At 34.5% G+C, this 14,303-nt stretch overlaps 1 pseudogene; it reads left to right on the top strand.

Annotated features, from left to right (window-relative positions):
* The window catches only part of LOC107160605, a 6,595-nt pseudogene extending 5,154 nt beyond the window's left edge, over nucleotides 1-1,441 (top strand).
* The last annotated feature ends 12,862 nt before the right edge of the window (nucleotides 1,442-14,303 follow it).

Below are 14,303 nucleotides of genomic sequence, written 5' to 3'. Positions count from 1 at the left end.
CAAATCATATGACTTAAGGAATTTATCGATGTCTTCACTATCTTCTATTTTATTGGAATATAGTGTTTCAAAATAATTTCTAATTGTCTTCTGTATTTCTGTAGCATCTGTTGTGATATTTCCTTTTTCATCTCGTATGTTAGTAATTTGAGTTCTCTCTCTTCTTCTCTTTGTTAGCATGGCTAAGGGTCTGTTGATCTTATTTATTTTTTCAAAGAACCAACTTTTAGTTTTGTCAATTTTTTCAATAGTTTCTTTTGTTTCAATTTTGTTTATTTCTGCTCTGATTTTAATTATTTCTTGCCTTCTGCTATATTTGCTGTTGTTTGGAGGGAGGGGGGAGGGGGATAGTAGAGGTTAGTAAAGGCAGCAGAATACAACATACACTAGTATGACAGTAGGTAAAAAAGTGGATGTGTAACCGATGTGAATCTGCATTATGTATATAGGGTAAAAATGGGAGTTCATAATCTGCTTGAATCAAATGTATGCAATATGATATGTCAAGAACTTTGTAATATTTTGAACAACTAATTAAAAAAATGAATCAAAATCAGCTTTAAAAAAAAGAAAAATAGTACAGGTTAATAAAGCAAATGGGGAGTGCATGGGGTATAATGGGGAATGGATTGGAAACAACATTCTGGTGTCCACTTGAATCTGCAGCACCTCATAGACCCCTGGGCTTGGTCTTCTTGGCAGTGATAGTGGCCCTGGCTCTTCTGACAGGCCTTGGATTTTGGTTGAGGAAATACTGGTGAGTTCTTTGCATTCTTCTTTCCTGTCCCTCATCTCCAATGGTCTTCTTTTCTGTTTTGTCTTTTCCCTCACTTTTTCTTCTCCCCTCACCCCATTTCCATTTTCTGCTCAGTTCTCACCTCCACCTTATGAAAGTCTGTTATTTCTCTGTTCTCATTTGGTTCATTTAGGACACACCGTGAAGCTCCCAGCAGTGCTTTCCTTTTGAAGTGAGGACCCAGCTACCCAGGTGCCCAGTCTACACCTTAACACCACATGCAGATGACATAATTTCAACTCTCTTTGAAAACCTTTGTAATTCATTTTCATTCCATGATCAGTTACCAATATATGCTCAATGTAATCTTGCAGGATTTGTTGTTCTAACCTGGTTTGTGGGGTTTTAACTCTGAATGGAATAAGGTGTTAGAATTATCTTCCTGGTAGATATATTGGATCATTAGATGCATTTCAGATATAACATCCTCCAGAGTTCTCTCCTTGATTCACAGTGCAAAGTGTCTGTCCTCTGTTTCCCCACATTTCAACTTTAACCCCCATATCCTAGCTTCTGCGGCAGTTGTGTAGGTTAATTTCTTCTTTTAAGTTTGAGAGCAAAGCATATGCTTTTTAAGTGTCTATATCCCTGGTGAAGCATCTTGCCTGCATGTAACATGTTGTCAATAAAAAAAATTGTTGAATTCAGGTAGGTTTGTATTTGTTTTTAATTCTCTGCCTTCCTGACACCTGTGTTGTAGTTGACATATTTGATGCTTGATTTAAAATTCTTGGTTGGCCTGGAGACTTAATGCTTTCTTAGTTCTATAGTTTTTTCCAAGTCTCTGAGAAGAAATGCAGTTTTGCCTCTTACCAATTCTGTTACTCAATTTTAGGATAATATTAGCATGAAACGTTTGTTCCCAGTTCTTCAAACTAAAAGAGCAAGGAAGGATGAAGGTCCTCCATATTCAATGTGGTTTATGGTCAAACATAAGATTTATTACATTGGAGTTTGGTAGAAATGTAGACTCTGTGGCCTGATTTCAGACTTACTGAATTATAACTTTCATTTTAACAAAATCATGAGAAGATTCACAGGTGCATTTTAAGGTTGAGAGGCACCTCAGTGTGGTAATACCTGAAAAATTGCATCAGTGCATCACTGAAAAGGGAATAAAAAAAGAGGAATCAAAGTGCTACTCTTGGGGATTGAAGTAGATCCAGGTGAGTAATGTGCATTCTCAGGAGTTATGTTCTCTACAGTTGCTGCTGCAAACACTGCATTAGTGAACATTGAGCCATACTCCCAGAGTGAATAGAGGGGTATGTTACTTTGAGTTTCTGTTCACAACATTTTTGTTACCTGATGAATACATAACCTTGTTTTGTGTATTTTGTTTAAAAATCTTATTTAATATATGTTTACAAGTAATTATTGTATGCAGTATATCTTTTTATTTATATATGACAGCAGAATATACTATAATTATTATTACATATATAGAGCACAATTTTTCATATCTCTGGTTTTATACATAGTATATCACAACAAATTGTGTCTTTAAACCTATACATTGGATAATAATGATCATCACATTCAACCATCATTAATTATCCCATGCTTCCTCCCTTCCCCTCCAACCCCTCTGCCATATCTAGAGTTTGTCTGTTCCTCCCATGCTCCCTCTTCCTATTCCCCTATGAATCAGCCTCCTTATATCAAAGAAAACATCTGGCATTTGGTTTGGGGGGATTGGCTAACTTAAATTATCATTATCTTCTCTAACTCCATCCATTTACTTTCAAAACCATGATTTTACTGTTTTATTGCTGAGTAATATTCCATTGTGTATATATGCCACATTTTTTATCCATTCATCTATTGAAGGACATCTAGTTTGGTTCCACAGTTTAGCTATCATGGAATTTATCTGCTATAAATATTGATGTGGCTGTGTCCCCATAGTATGCTATTTTTAAGTCCTTTGGGTATAGACCGAGGAGAAGGATAGCTGTGTCAATTGGTGGTTCCATTTCCAATTTACAAGAAATCTCCATACTGTTTTTCATACTGACTGCACCAATTTGCAGTCCTACCAACAATGTATGAGTGTACCTGCATCCTTGCTAACACTTATTGTTGTTTGTATGCATAATAGATGCCATTCTGACTGGAGTAAGATAAAATCTTAAGTGGTTTTGATTTGCATTTATCTTTTTGCTAGTGATGATGAACATTTTTTTCATATATTTGTTGATTGATTGTATATCCTCTTATGAGAAGTTTTTCTTCAGGTCCTTGGCCCATTTACTGACTGGGTTTATATATATATATATATATATATATATATATATATATATATATTGGTGTTTAGCTTTTTGAGTTCTTTATATACCCTAGAGCTTAGTGCTCTATCTGATGTGTGAGGGGTAAAGATTTGTTCCCAAGATGTAGGCTCTCTATTTACCTCACAGATTGTTTCTTTTGCTGACAAGAAACTTTTTAGTTTGTGTCCATCCCATTTAGGAATGATATACCTTGCTCTTGGATAGGCAGAATTAATATTATCAAAATGACCATACTTCCAAAAGCACTATAGATTTAGTGCAATTCCAATCAAAATTTTAATGGCATTCCTGATAGAAATAGAAAAATCAATCATGAAATTCATCTGGAAAAATAAGAGATCCAGAATAGCTAAAGCAATCCTTAGCAGGAAGAGTGAAGCAGGTGGCATCACTATAACAAAAAGTAACAAAAACAGCATAGTATTGGCACCAAAACAGACTGGTAGACCAATGGTACAGAATAGAGGACACAGAGACTAACCCTCAAAACTACAATTATCTTATATTGGACAATGGTGCCAAGAACATGCATTGGAAAAAAGATAGCCTCTTCAACAAATGGTGCTAAGAAAACTGGAAATCCATATGCAACAAAATGAAGTTAAACCGTATCTCTCACCATGCACAAAACAACTCAAAATAGATCAAGGAATTAAGAATACATCCATAGACCCTCTGTCTAATAAAAGAAAACTTAGGCCCTAATTTTCATCATGTGGCATTAGGCCCCAACTTCCTTAATAAGATTCCTGTGGCATAAGAATCAAAATCAAGAATTTATGCAGTATATCTTTAAACAAAAACATTATTTGAGAAGTATCTAACAATTTTTTGAACTTGATTAATGTGACCACAAATTTCCTAGGCTTCCAACCTTTCTACAATGCTGTCTACCATATGTAAAAAAATAAATAAATCTGTTGTCATCTCAAGAAGCCACAAATTTGGTTGTTTGTCATAGCTTTATCATAGCATTATTGTTGTTACTTTATAAAGTAACTTCATCTACCAATCACCAAATTTCATCTTTTTTTCCAGTGTATTGCACTGTTCATTAAAATTGAACTATCAGGCAACGGCATTATAATTATAATAAAGCTGATCTAAAGTACCATCTTCTTCTGTTATACACATCACAGCTTTCTTCAGTTTATGAACATTAGATAGCATGTTAGAGATGTGTTTGGGGTTATTTTGATTGACAAAATCAGTAACAAAGAGCACAAAGTACTAAAAACATGGCACTCACTAGGCCACACAAAGGATGCTCATCCTATAGTGAGAGGTGAAACCTCAAGACAGAGCTTCACTTTTTTTAACTTTCATAGGAAATGCATTCTTCATTTAACTCCAATTTTGCAACACTCTGTACATTATCTATGAATGTCTGCAAAAGCACTATGAGTACTTAATTTGAGGTGGGAAAAGTTTCCATAGGTAAACAAATTAGAAATTCAGAAGTCTTGACTAATGGGGATTGACCAACGACCCCAACTGACAATTAGAGTTAAGACATGCATGGCCAGACTTCAGTTACTTTAAAATCCATAAATTGATGTAACAAATAGTTCTTAGGCACCTACTATACACTTACTATGCAGCAGGTGCATATTGAGTATAAAGTATTGGGAGGAAAAAAGATCATCACTGTGTTCTGAGCTTGAAATTTTTGTCTACCCAATTTGTTTCTGCAGTTTATTATTTTCATTGTTTCTTTGTTCTTAACTTCCTGGAAGGACTTGCTTGAAATGAATTCTAGGAAAGGGACTTAGTCTTATTTTGCTTAGGCAGCTGAGAAGAGGCAACCCAGAAAAACAGGAATATCTAGACAGACCAGGTGCAGGTGACAGCATGTGTAAGAAATTTTTCTATGCTCACGGACTCTCTCATTTAGGAAGGAAGTCCATGGAGTAGGGTGGAGGAGCGTGTGGCTATGGAGTTGCTTATCAAGACCTCTGGAACCAAGCAGAAAGCAGGTCTTATTTTATTGCACAGTTACCATGTATATACACTCAGTCAGTAGCTAAGCAGGTTACAGGTTGCCACCAATGTAATTTCTGCAACCAATCAAGGAGTGGGCCATGGAGCAAGCACAGAGACTGCAACACACAGCCTCATGCCCAGGGCTGTGCCCACAAGGTAAGTGGTTTGCGGCTCACACTCCTAGCCTAGGGGAGTTGCCTGACACTCAGACACACTTAACATATTCGATGTATGCAGTACTCCATGCACTTGTCCCCACACCCAAAGATTTCCTTCTGAATAATTCATTCCTGTATTCATTTGTCCTTCCTTCATTCATCACACATCTGGCTTTTATGCTTTGAATGGCAAATATATTCACTGACAATAGTTCCCAGACAAAATTAGGCTCTTTTAAGTTACAAATGCAGTGTGCAGTTCTTATTTAAAGCTGATAATAACTTAATGAAAATATACGGGAAGTAGCCCATGCAGATAAAATCCTCCATTTACACCAAAGTTTCATCTACAAATCTCCCTACACCAATATATTTTACTTAAAAGTACCAAATTGGATTTTCCTGTTCATCTCAAAGTAGTAGGTAAAGAAAAATATTTCCAACAGACAAACAGCTGTCACTGCAGGTGAGCATTCTACATCAGGCACCAGCATCTCAATTTGGAACAGAGAGAATAGCAAATTTTCTTTTTAAATTCTGCTGACACTTGAAAAATGTTTATATTTCACCACTAGGTGGTGTGGAGAGCTAAACAGTTAATCAGAGCTGTAAGGCTGTAGATTATTGAGACTTTCTTAGGAATAAACAAAAATATTGATTTTTGATTTTTGTCTACATGTGTGACAACATAACATGACAGTAGCAGATACCTCTGTGCCATTTTATTGAGGCTTACTTCAGTTGCATGTCATATCCTTGTGCCTTTGTCCCTAGACTTTTCCTGCAATGTGATTGGGACACTGAGAGAAGCTACTTAGCATTTGTCAATGCTCAGTACTGCAAGTGTCAAGGTGTAACACCCCGTGGACAATCCTTGACAATTAATGGATGGGAAGTCATGAATATGTACTTTTCTTATTTCTCAGGTAGGTAATTCAGAGACAAAATCAGTATAAAGAATCAGAAGCCCCCAGCAAGATCAGATGCCAGTTTTTTTTGTAGCAGTGAGAAGCCTGTATTGGCTTTCCCTTTTTTCCTGTTTTATTCTTCCTAGTGTCCCACTCATGGTCCTTGTTATCTGGTCCCAACATAAAGATTTATCTTTAAAGCTCCCAATGCCAATATAGACTGCTTTGGTTTTCTTTTCTTTTCTGTTTTAGGATCTCCACTGTGAAAAAAAAAAAAAAACCAAGCATGATCCACTACTCTTATGAAGAATATTTTCAGCACTTAGAAGTTTCCCTCGTGGTTTCTCTTTCCAGTTAGTAACCTCTTAAAGCCATCCAATACTCTGTTCTCAACAAACCTAGAGTAGTTTTGATTCAATTTTTTTGAAACTCACATTCTGAAATCTTAATGGTAAGTACTATGATATGCCTGCCTTTTTATGCTGAACATTATTTCTGTTTTATTTATTCATGTTTTTCCACAGAAGTAGTTCAACCTTTTCATTGCTGGGTACTATTATGTGATATGATTGTACAATATTTTTTCCATTCTGCTGTAAATGGATATTTGAATTTTTGCCAGATTTTACCTATTTATCATTTACCATCTATCTATGTCTATGGTCTGAACTCCTATTCACTTCACTTTTTTTTTATATATTTATCCTTGTGTTGATATAACCCTGTTTCAGTTACTTTAAATTTATAAGAAATCTTGATAATTATAGTATATCTTTCCTACTTTGTATTTTTCCAGTACATCTTGGGTATTCTTAGTTCTTTTCTAACTAATAATTATTTATAAAATTGTCAACTTCCATGGAAATACCTACTAAATGTGATTTCAATTGCATAGATATCTAGTTTAATTTGAGGAGACATACATGTCTGTAATGTTGACTTTTTTTAAGAAGCCTGTGGTTTTCCTTGTGAAATTATTGAAAAATTTTTCTAGAGGCTAAAGGTGTAAAATACATAGAAATATTCCTGGCATTTATGTTTTTTATTCCTGGGAAAACAGTTTGTTATTCCTGGGAAAACATGCCTGAAGCAATTCCAGGCATAAAAAAAAAAATNAAAAAAAAAAAAAAAAACCAAGCATGATCCACTACTCTTATGAAGAATATTTTCAGCACTTAGAAGTTTCCCTCGTGGTTTCTCTTTCCAGTTAGTAACCTCTTAAAGCCATCCAATACTCTGTTCTCAACAAACCTAGAGTAGTTTTGATTCAATTTTTTTGAAACTCACATTCTGAAATCTTAATGGTAAGTACTATGATATGCCTGCCTTTTTATGCTGAACATTATTTCTGTTTTATTTATTCATGTTTTTCCACAGAAGTAGTTCAACCTTTTCATTGCTGGGTACTATTATGTGATATGATTGTACAATATTTTTTCCATTCTGCTGTAAATGGATATTTGAATTTTTGCCAGATTTTACCTATTTTTATATATATATATATATATATATATATATATATATATATATATATAAAAAATTCTAAAAGTGGTATGGTTCAATATATATCCCTTTTTGATGGTACTGGAGATTTAATCCAGTAGAACTCTATTTCTGAGCCACATCCTCTTTTATTTTTAAATTTTATTTTTAGATAGAGTCTTGCTAAGTTGCACAGGGTGGCCAGAAACTTGTGATCCTCCTGCCTCAGCTATCCAAATAGCTGGGATTACTGATTTGTGTGTGTGTTTTTGAACATAAGCACTTGTTTCTCTTGAGAATACACATAGAAATGAGATTTCTGATTCAGAGATGATGTGTTTTATTTTTTTAATTTCTCTATTTTACATTTTATTTTTACTTATTAACACATACTAACTTCACACATTAATGGTGTTTGGTGTGACATATCTACACAAGCATATAACATGCCAGGATCCAGTCTCATTTTTCTTTATCCACTGCCCCCTTCCTTCACAACTGCTATTGATTACTATTCTATCTTCAGGTTAACGTTTTTAGCTTTTACATATGAGAAGAAATATACACTACTTGTCTTTCAGTTTCTGTGCTTCTTTCACTTAATATAATGTCCTCCAGAACCATACATTTTGCTGCAAATAGAAGGACTTTCTTTATGGTCTACTAACAGTCCAGTGTGTATATATAGATTATAAATTCTTCCATCTGTTGATAACTGGGTCAATTTTGTATTTTAGCTCTTATGAGGAGCATTGCACAAACATGACTGCCTAGCTTTCTGTTTTGCATGATGATTTGCTTTCCTTTTGAGAAATACCCAGAAGTGAAATGGCTGAATCATGTGGTACACCTATTTTCAGTTTGTTTGAGGAACTCCATACTACACTGTTCTCCATGGTGACTGCACTAATTTACATTCTCACCAGCAGTGTGTAAGAGTTCCTTATTCTCACCAGCACTAATAGGTTATTTAATTATCTATCTATCTTTATCTATCTATCTATCTATCTATCTATCTATCTATCTATCTATCATCTATTTGGTTCTGGGGATTGAATCCAGGGGAATTTTACCACTGAGTTAGATCTCCAGTTCTTTTTCCTTCTTTCTTTCTCTTTCTTTCTTTCTTTCTTTCTTTCTTTCTTTCTTTCTTTCTTTCTTTCTTTCTTTCGTTTTAATTTTAAGACAAGTCCTGATAAATTGCCCACATTGACCTTGAACTTGAACTCCTCCTGAGTCAGGGATTAAGAGAGTGTGCCACTGCACAAAACCAGTCATTATAAATAGGGTGAGATGATATCGCATTATAGTATTTTTTTTTGAAAGAAAGAGTGAGAGAGAGAGAGAGAGAGAGAGAGAGAGAGAATTTTTTTTAATATTTATTTTTTAGTTTTCGGTGGACACAACATCTTTGTTTGTATGTGGTGCTGAGGATCGAACACGGGCCGCACGCATGCCAGGCAAGCGTGCTACCGCTTGAGCCACATCCCGAGCCCCTCATTATAGTATTGATTTGCATTTTCCTGATGACTCATTATAGGTATTTCTTTATTTACTTTTTGGCATTTTTTTTTGAGAAGTGACTTTTAGATCATTTGCCCATTTTTAAGTGGACTACTTTTTTCTTTTAGTTTCATTAGTATATTTTTTATTATTATTTTTATTTGTTTTAGTTAGTTATACATGACAGAAGAATTCATTTATGTAATTTGTTATATCATACATAGATGGGATATAATTTCTCATTTTTCTGAGTATACAGATTGTAGAATCATATTGGTCATGTAGTCACATATATACATTCAGTAATAATATCTGTTTTATTCTACTGTCTTTCCTATTCCCACATCCCCTCTGCTCTCCTCCCTTCACTTCCCTCTACTTAATCTAAGGTAATACTATTCTTCTCTAGTGCCCCCTGCTTTATTGTGAATTAGCATCTGCATATTAGAGAAAACATTCAGCATTTGGTTTTGGGGGATTACCTAATTTCGCTTAGAATGATATTCTCCAACTCCCTTCATTTACTGGTAAATGCCATAATTTCATTCTTCTTTAAAGATGAGTAATATTTCATTGAACATATACACCACATTTTCTTTATCCATTCATCTCTTGAAGGATATCTAGATTGGTTCCATAGTGAATACAGCTGCTGTAAACATTGATATGACTGCATCACTGTAGTATGCTGATTTTAAGTCCTTTGGATATAGACTAAGGAGTCGGATAGATGGGTCAAATGGTGGTTTTCTGAGGAATCTCCACACTGCTTTCCATAGTGTTTGCACCAATTCACAGTCCCACCAGCAACATATGAGCGTACCTTTTCCCCACATTCTCGCCAACATTTATTGTTGCCTGTAGTTTTGCCATTCTGACAAAAGTGAGACGGGATCTTAGTGTAGTTTTGATTTGTTTTTCTCTAATTGCTAGAGATGTTGAACACTTTTTATATGTTTGTTGATCAATTACATTCCTTCTTCTATGAAGTGTCTGTTGAGTTCCATAGCCCATTTATTGATTGGGTTATTTGCTTTTTGTTGTTGTTGTTGTTGTTGTTGTTTGTTTTTGGTGTTAAGTTTTTTGAGTGATTCATATACCCTAGAGACTAATGCTTTATCAGAGGTGCATGTGGTAAAGATTTTATCCAAATCTGTAGGCTCTCTCCTCATTTTATTGATTGTTTCTTTTGCTGAGAAAAAGGTTTTTAATTTGAATCCATCCCATTTATTGATTCTTGATTTTACTTCTTATTCTTTAGGAGTCTTGTTAAGGAAGTCTGATTCTAGGTTGACATGGTGAAGATTTAAGCCTATTTTTTTCTTCTATAAGGTGCAGGGTCTCTGTTCTAGTGCGTAAGTCTTTGATCCACTTCTAATTGAGTTTTGTGCGGGATGAGAGAGAGAAGTTTAGTTTCATTTTGCTGCATATGGATTTCCAATTTTGCCAGTGCTATTTGTTGAATAGGCTATTTTTTCCAGTGAATGTTTTTGGCACCTTTGTCTCTTATGACCTAACCATATTTATGTGGGTTTGCCTTTGTGTCTTCTATTCTGTACCTTTGGTCTACAAGTCTATTTTGTTGCCAATACCATGCCATGTTTGTTACTATAGCTTTTGATACTAAACCACCATGAGATACATAGTTGGCAAGAATTTTCTTCCATTCTGTATATTGTCTCCCTGCTTTGTTAATTGTCCCCTTTTCTGTACAGAATATTTTCAGTATTATTTTATTTTTGTAGCTTTTTAGATTTTATTTCACTTATCAATTTTTATTTCATTTGTCAATTTTTGCTTTTGTTTTATATGATTTGGGGGTTTTGTCCATGAAATCTTTGTCTATGTCAATGTCTTGAGATACTTCCCCTGTTTCCTCTACTTGTTTAAGATTTCAGGTCTTTTTTCTATTTTTATAGTGTTAAAGATAAGGGTCCAGATTTTGTGTTCTACATGTGGATATCTATTTTTCCCAGCACTATTAATTGAAGAGACCATCTTTTAGTCAATATATGTTTTAGAAGCCTTTGTTGAGAATCAGTTGGATGTAGTTATGTGAGTTTATTTCTGGGATCTGTCTTCTGTTCTGTTGGTCTGGGTGTCTGTTTTTATGCCAATATCAATCTGTTTTTGTTACTAAAGTTCTGTTGTTTGTCCTGAAATCAAGTATTGTGATTCTTCCAGCTTTCTTTTTTTCTTTTTTTTTTTTTTTGTTCAAGATTGATTTGACTTTGTGGGGTCTTTTGCGCTTACACATGAATTTTAGGATCTTTTTTCCTAGCTCTGTGAAGATTGTCCATTTGTATTTTGATGGGGATTACTTTGAATCCATAGATTACTTTTAACAGTATGTACATTTTAACAACATCAATTCTTCCACTCATGATCATGGATGGTCTTTCCTTTTATTTTTTCCTTTAATTTCAAAGCTACTTGCTCTCTGGGTTACATGTTGCCACCTGGGCTTAGAACCCTGAATCTTGGACTTTCTGCTTGGCTTGGTCTCTAAGCAGTTGGGATTGTGGTGTTGTAGCCACCTTAGTGATCATGGGGAAATGTTGGCAAAGATAAAAAATAAAATAGCAATACCCTGTAGCTACTAGGCTATAGGGCAGGAAAAACTCTAGCAAATTTCTTGTCCAGTTCTAAGATGCATGCAGCCATAGCAGCCTGGATCATAGGGACTGGAGAAAGTAAAATATATTTTTGTCCCATCTGAAGTGGCTCAGAGGCAAGACCGACCTCTCCTTATGAAAAACAAAACAAAACAAAACAAAAAAACAGTATGCCGGAGACCCACCATGATCCCACTGTAACAGCTTTTGATTGGACATATTTTCACAGAACTTATACACCCCAAACATAGTATATCATATCTATACACATTTATCTATCTGTGTATCCATTTACCTATTTATCATTTACCATCTATCTATGTCTATGGTCTGAACTCCTATTCACTTCACTTTTTTTTTATATATTTATCCTTGTGTTGATATAACCCTGTTTCAGTTACTTTAAATTTATAAGAAATCTTGATAATTATAGTATATCTTTCCTACTTTGTATTTTTCCAGTACATCTTGGGTATTCTTAGTTCTTTTCTAACTAATAATTATTTATAAAATTGTCAACTTCCATGGAAATACCTACTAAATGTGATTTCAATTGCATAGATATCTAGTTTAATTTGAGGAGACATACATGTCTGTAATGTTGACTTTTTTTAAGAAGCCTGTGGTTTTCCTTGTGAAATTATTGAAAAATTTTTCTAGAGGCTAAAGGTGTAAAATACATAGAAATATTCCTGGCATTTATGTTTTTTATTCCTGGGAAAACAGTTTGTTATTCCTGGGAAAACATGCCTGAAGCAATTCCAGGCATAAAAAAAAAAATCTAGTAAAGATTACAAAATAAGTATCACTAAATAAGTGAAACTAAGGGTCAGTAATTTTCTAGAGTACATTTGGAGTCAAACAAAACCTTCTCAGAAATATGAATCTATGCAACACCTTGAACAAGTGCACGGGTACTGCTAAGGACCCCTCTGTATTTTATCCTGAAAGTCCAAGAATATGAGAGAAAGCCTGACTAGAAGAGACCTATTTGAGATAAGAACAGAAAATAGATTTCCAGGAAGCAAAAGTACAGGACAGACCCAAACTGAAAATTTTCTTTTTCTTTTTTTCCAATGGTGGTGGTGGTACTACTTTACAAATTATTTTACTGTGAAACATAAAAACAGATAAAGATAGAGCAAATACATAAAACTTATAGAACAAATATGCAATCAACACCAATGTAAAAAAGGTTAGTTTTTTTGGAATCAAGTCAAGAAACAGGACACTGCGGTGCTGTGATTTTGTGTGGTTTGTCCTGCAAAAGTTTATGTGCTGGAATCTTGGACTCCAATATTGGGAAATTTTAAAGGGGTGAGGCCTAGTGGAAGGTGGTCAGGTCCTGGGGGCCACACTATAGTTTTGATGGTGAATATCCTCAAAGGCTCATGTATTAAATATTTGGTTCCCAGTGTGGATTTAATGGGAGGTGATGGGACCTTTAGAGGTAAAGTTCTTAGATCATTGAAAGTTTGCCCTTAAAAGGGATTGTAGGACCTCTGGCTCTTTCTCTTTTATGTCTTCATCCTCTTTGCTCCTGGGTTGTGATGCAAGCAATTTTTCTCTGCCATGTTCTCCCAGCATGATGTGCAGCCATGCCAAAGAACCAAAATAATGGGGACACCTGATTGTGGACTGGAACTTCTAAGACTTTGAGCCAAATACAACTTTTCTCTTTTTTATCCTTGGAAAGTTAATTATCTCAGGTATTTCATTAGAGTGATGGGAAACTGGCTAACACAGGACACTATCCTTATTATTCAGCTTTCTACTGAGGAGTTAGAAGAAATTGATAACCTGAACTCTGAAGCTATCATATGTGGTATTTAGAAGGTAGGTTTAACTTCAATCCTTTCTGACATCTTCAAAAATTTCTAAATTAAAAACCAGTTGAGATCATCTCCTGGGTATATGTTCTCACTGCCTTTGTAATATCTGATTATTTCAGCAAACTTCTGGTGCTCACAGTGAACAAGGCCATGTATTCAGTGCTAATGAAAATAAAATGTTTAATAAAGCTCATTTTTTTTTCTCTACCTTTTCTGACACTCTATATTTATGGTGGGTTAATATGTAATTTTCTCTAGAGTTTCAGCCTTATAATTCTATTATTTTTAATACTAGTGTTGAATTTAACACTTGGTATTGAGAAGATTGAATGCTTATTAAAGAAATAACAAATATACAAAAAAACTTTGTTTTACTTATTTTTATGTCCTAAGATTCCTAGATCTCTTTACATTCTTCACTTTGGAAAATAAAAACTATATGTCACACTCATTAACTCTACTGTGGAGCTTTGCCTTTTTTCTATCATGAGATTCATATGTTCTAATAATTCCAGAAAATTCTCAGCCACAATTGCTTTAAGTATTTCTTCTTCCCATTATGTGTTTTTCCTCCATATAAAATTCCCATTGAAATCTATATAACAAATGAAGTGAAAGACTTCTACAAAGAAATCTACAGAATAATAAAGAAAGAAATTTCAGAAGACCTTTGAAGATGGAAAGATCTCTCATGGTCTTGAATAGGCAGAATTAATATTGTCAAAATAGCCATAC

The sequence above is a fragment of the Marmota marmota genome, unplaced genomic scaffold (assembly GCF_001458135.2).
Source record: "Marmota marmota marmota unplaced genomic scaffold, marMar, whole genome shotgun sequence".
In the NCBI taxonomy this organism is placed as follows: Eukaryota; Metazoa; Chordata; class Mammalia; order Rodentia; family Sciuridae; genus Marmota; species Marmota marmota.
The sequence above is the reverse complement of the archived record's forward strand: the minus strand, read 5'-3'. Positions and strand labels throughout refer to the sequence as shown.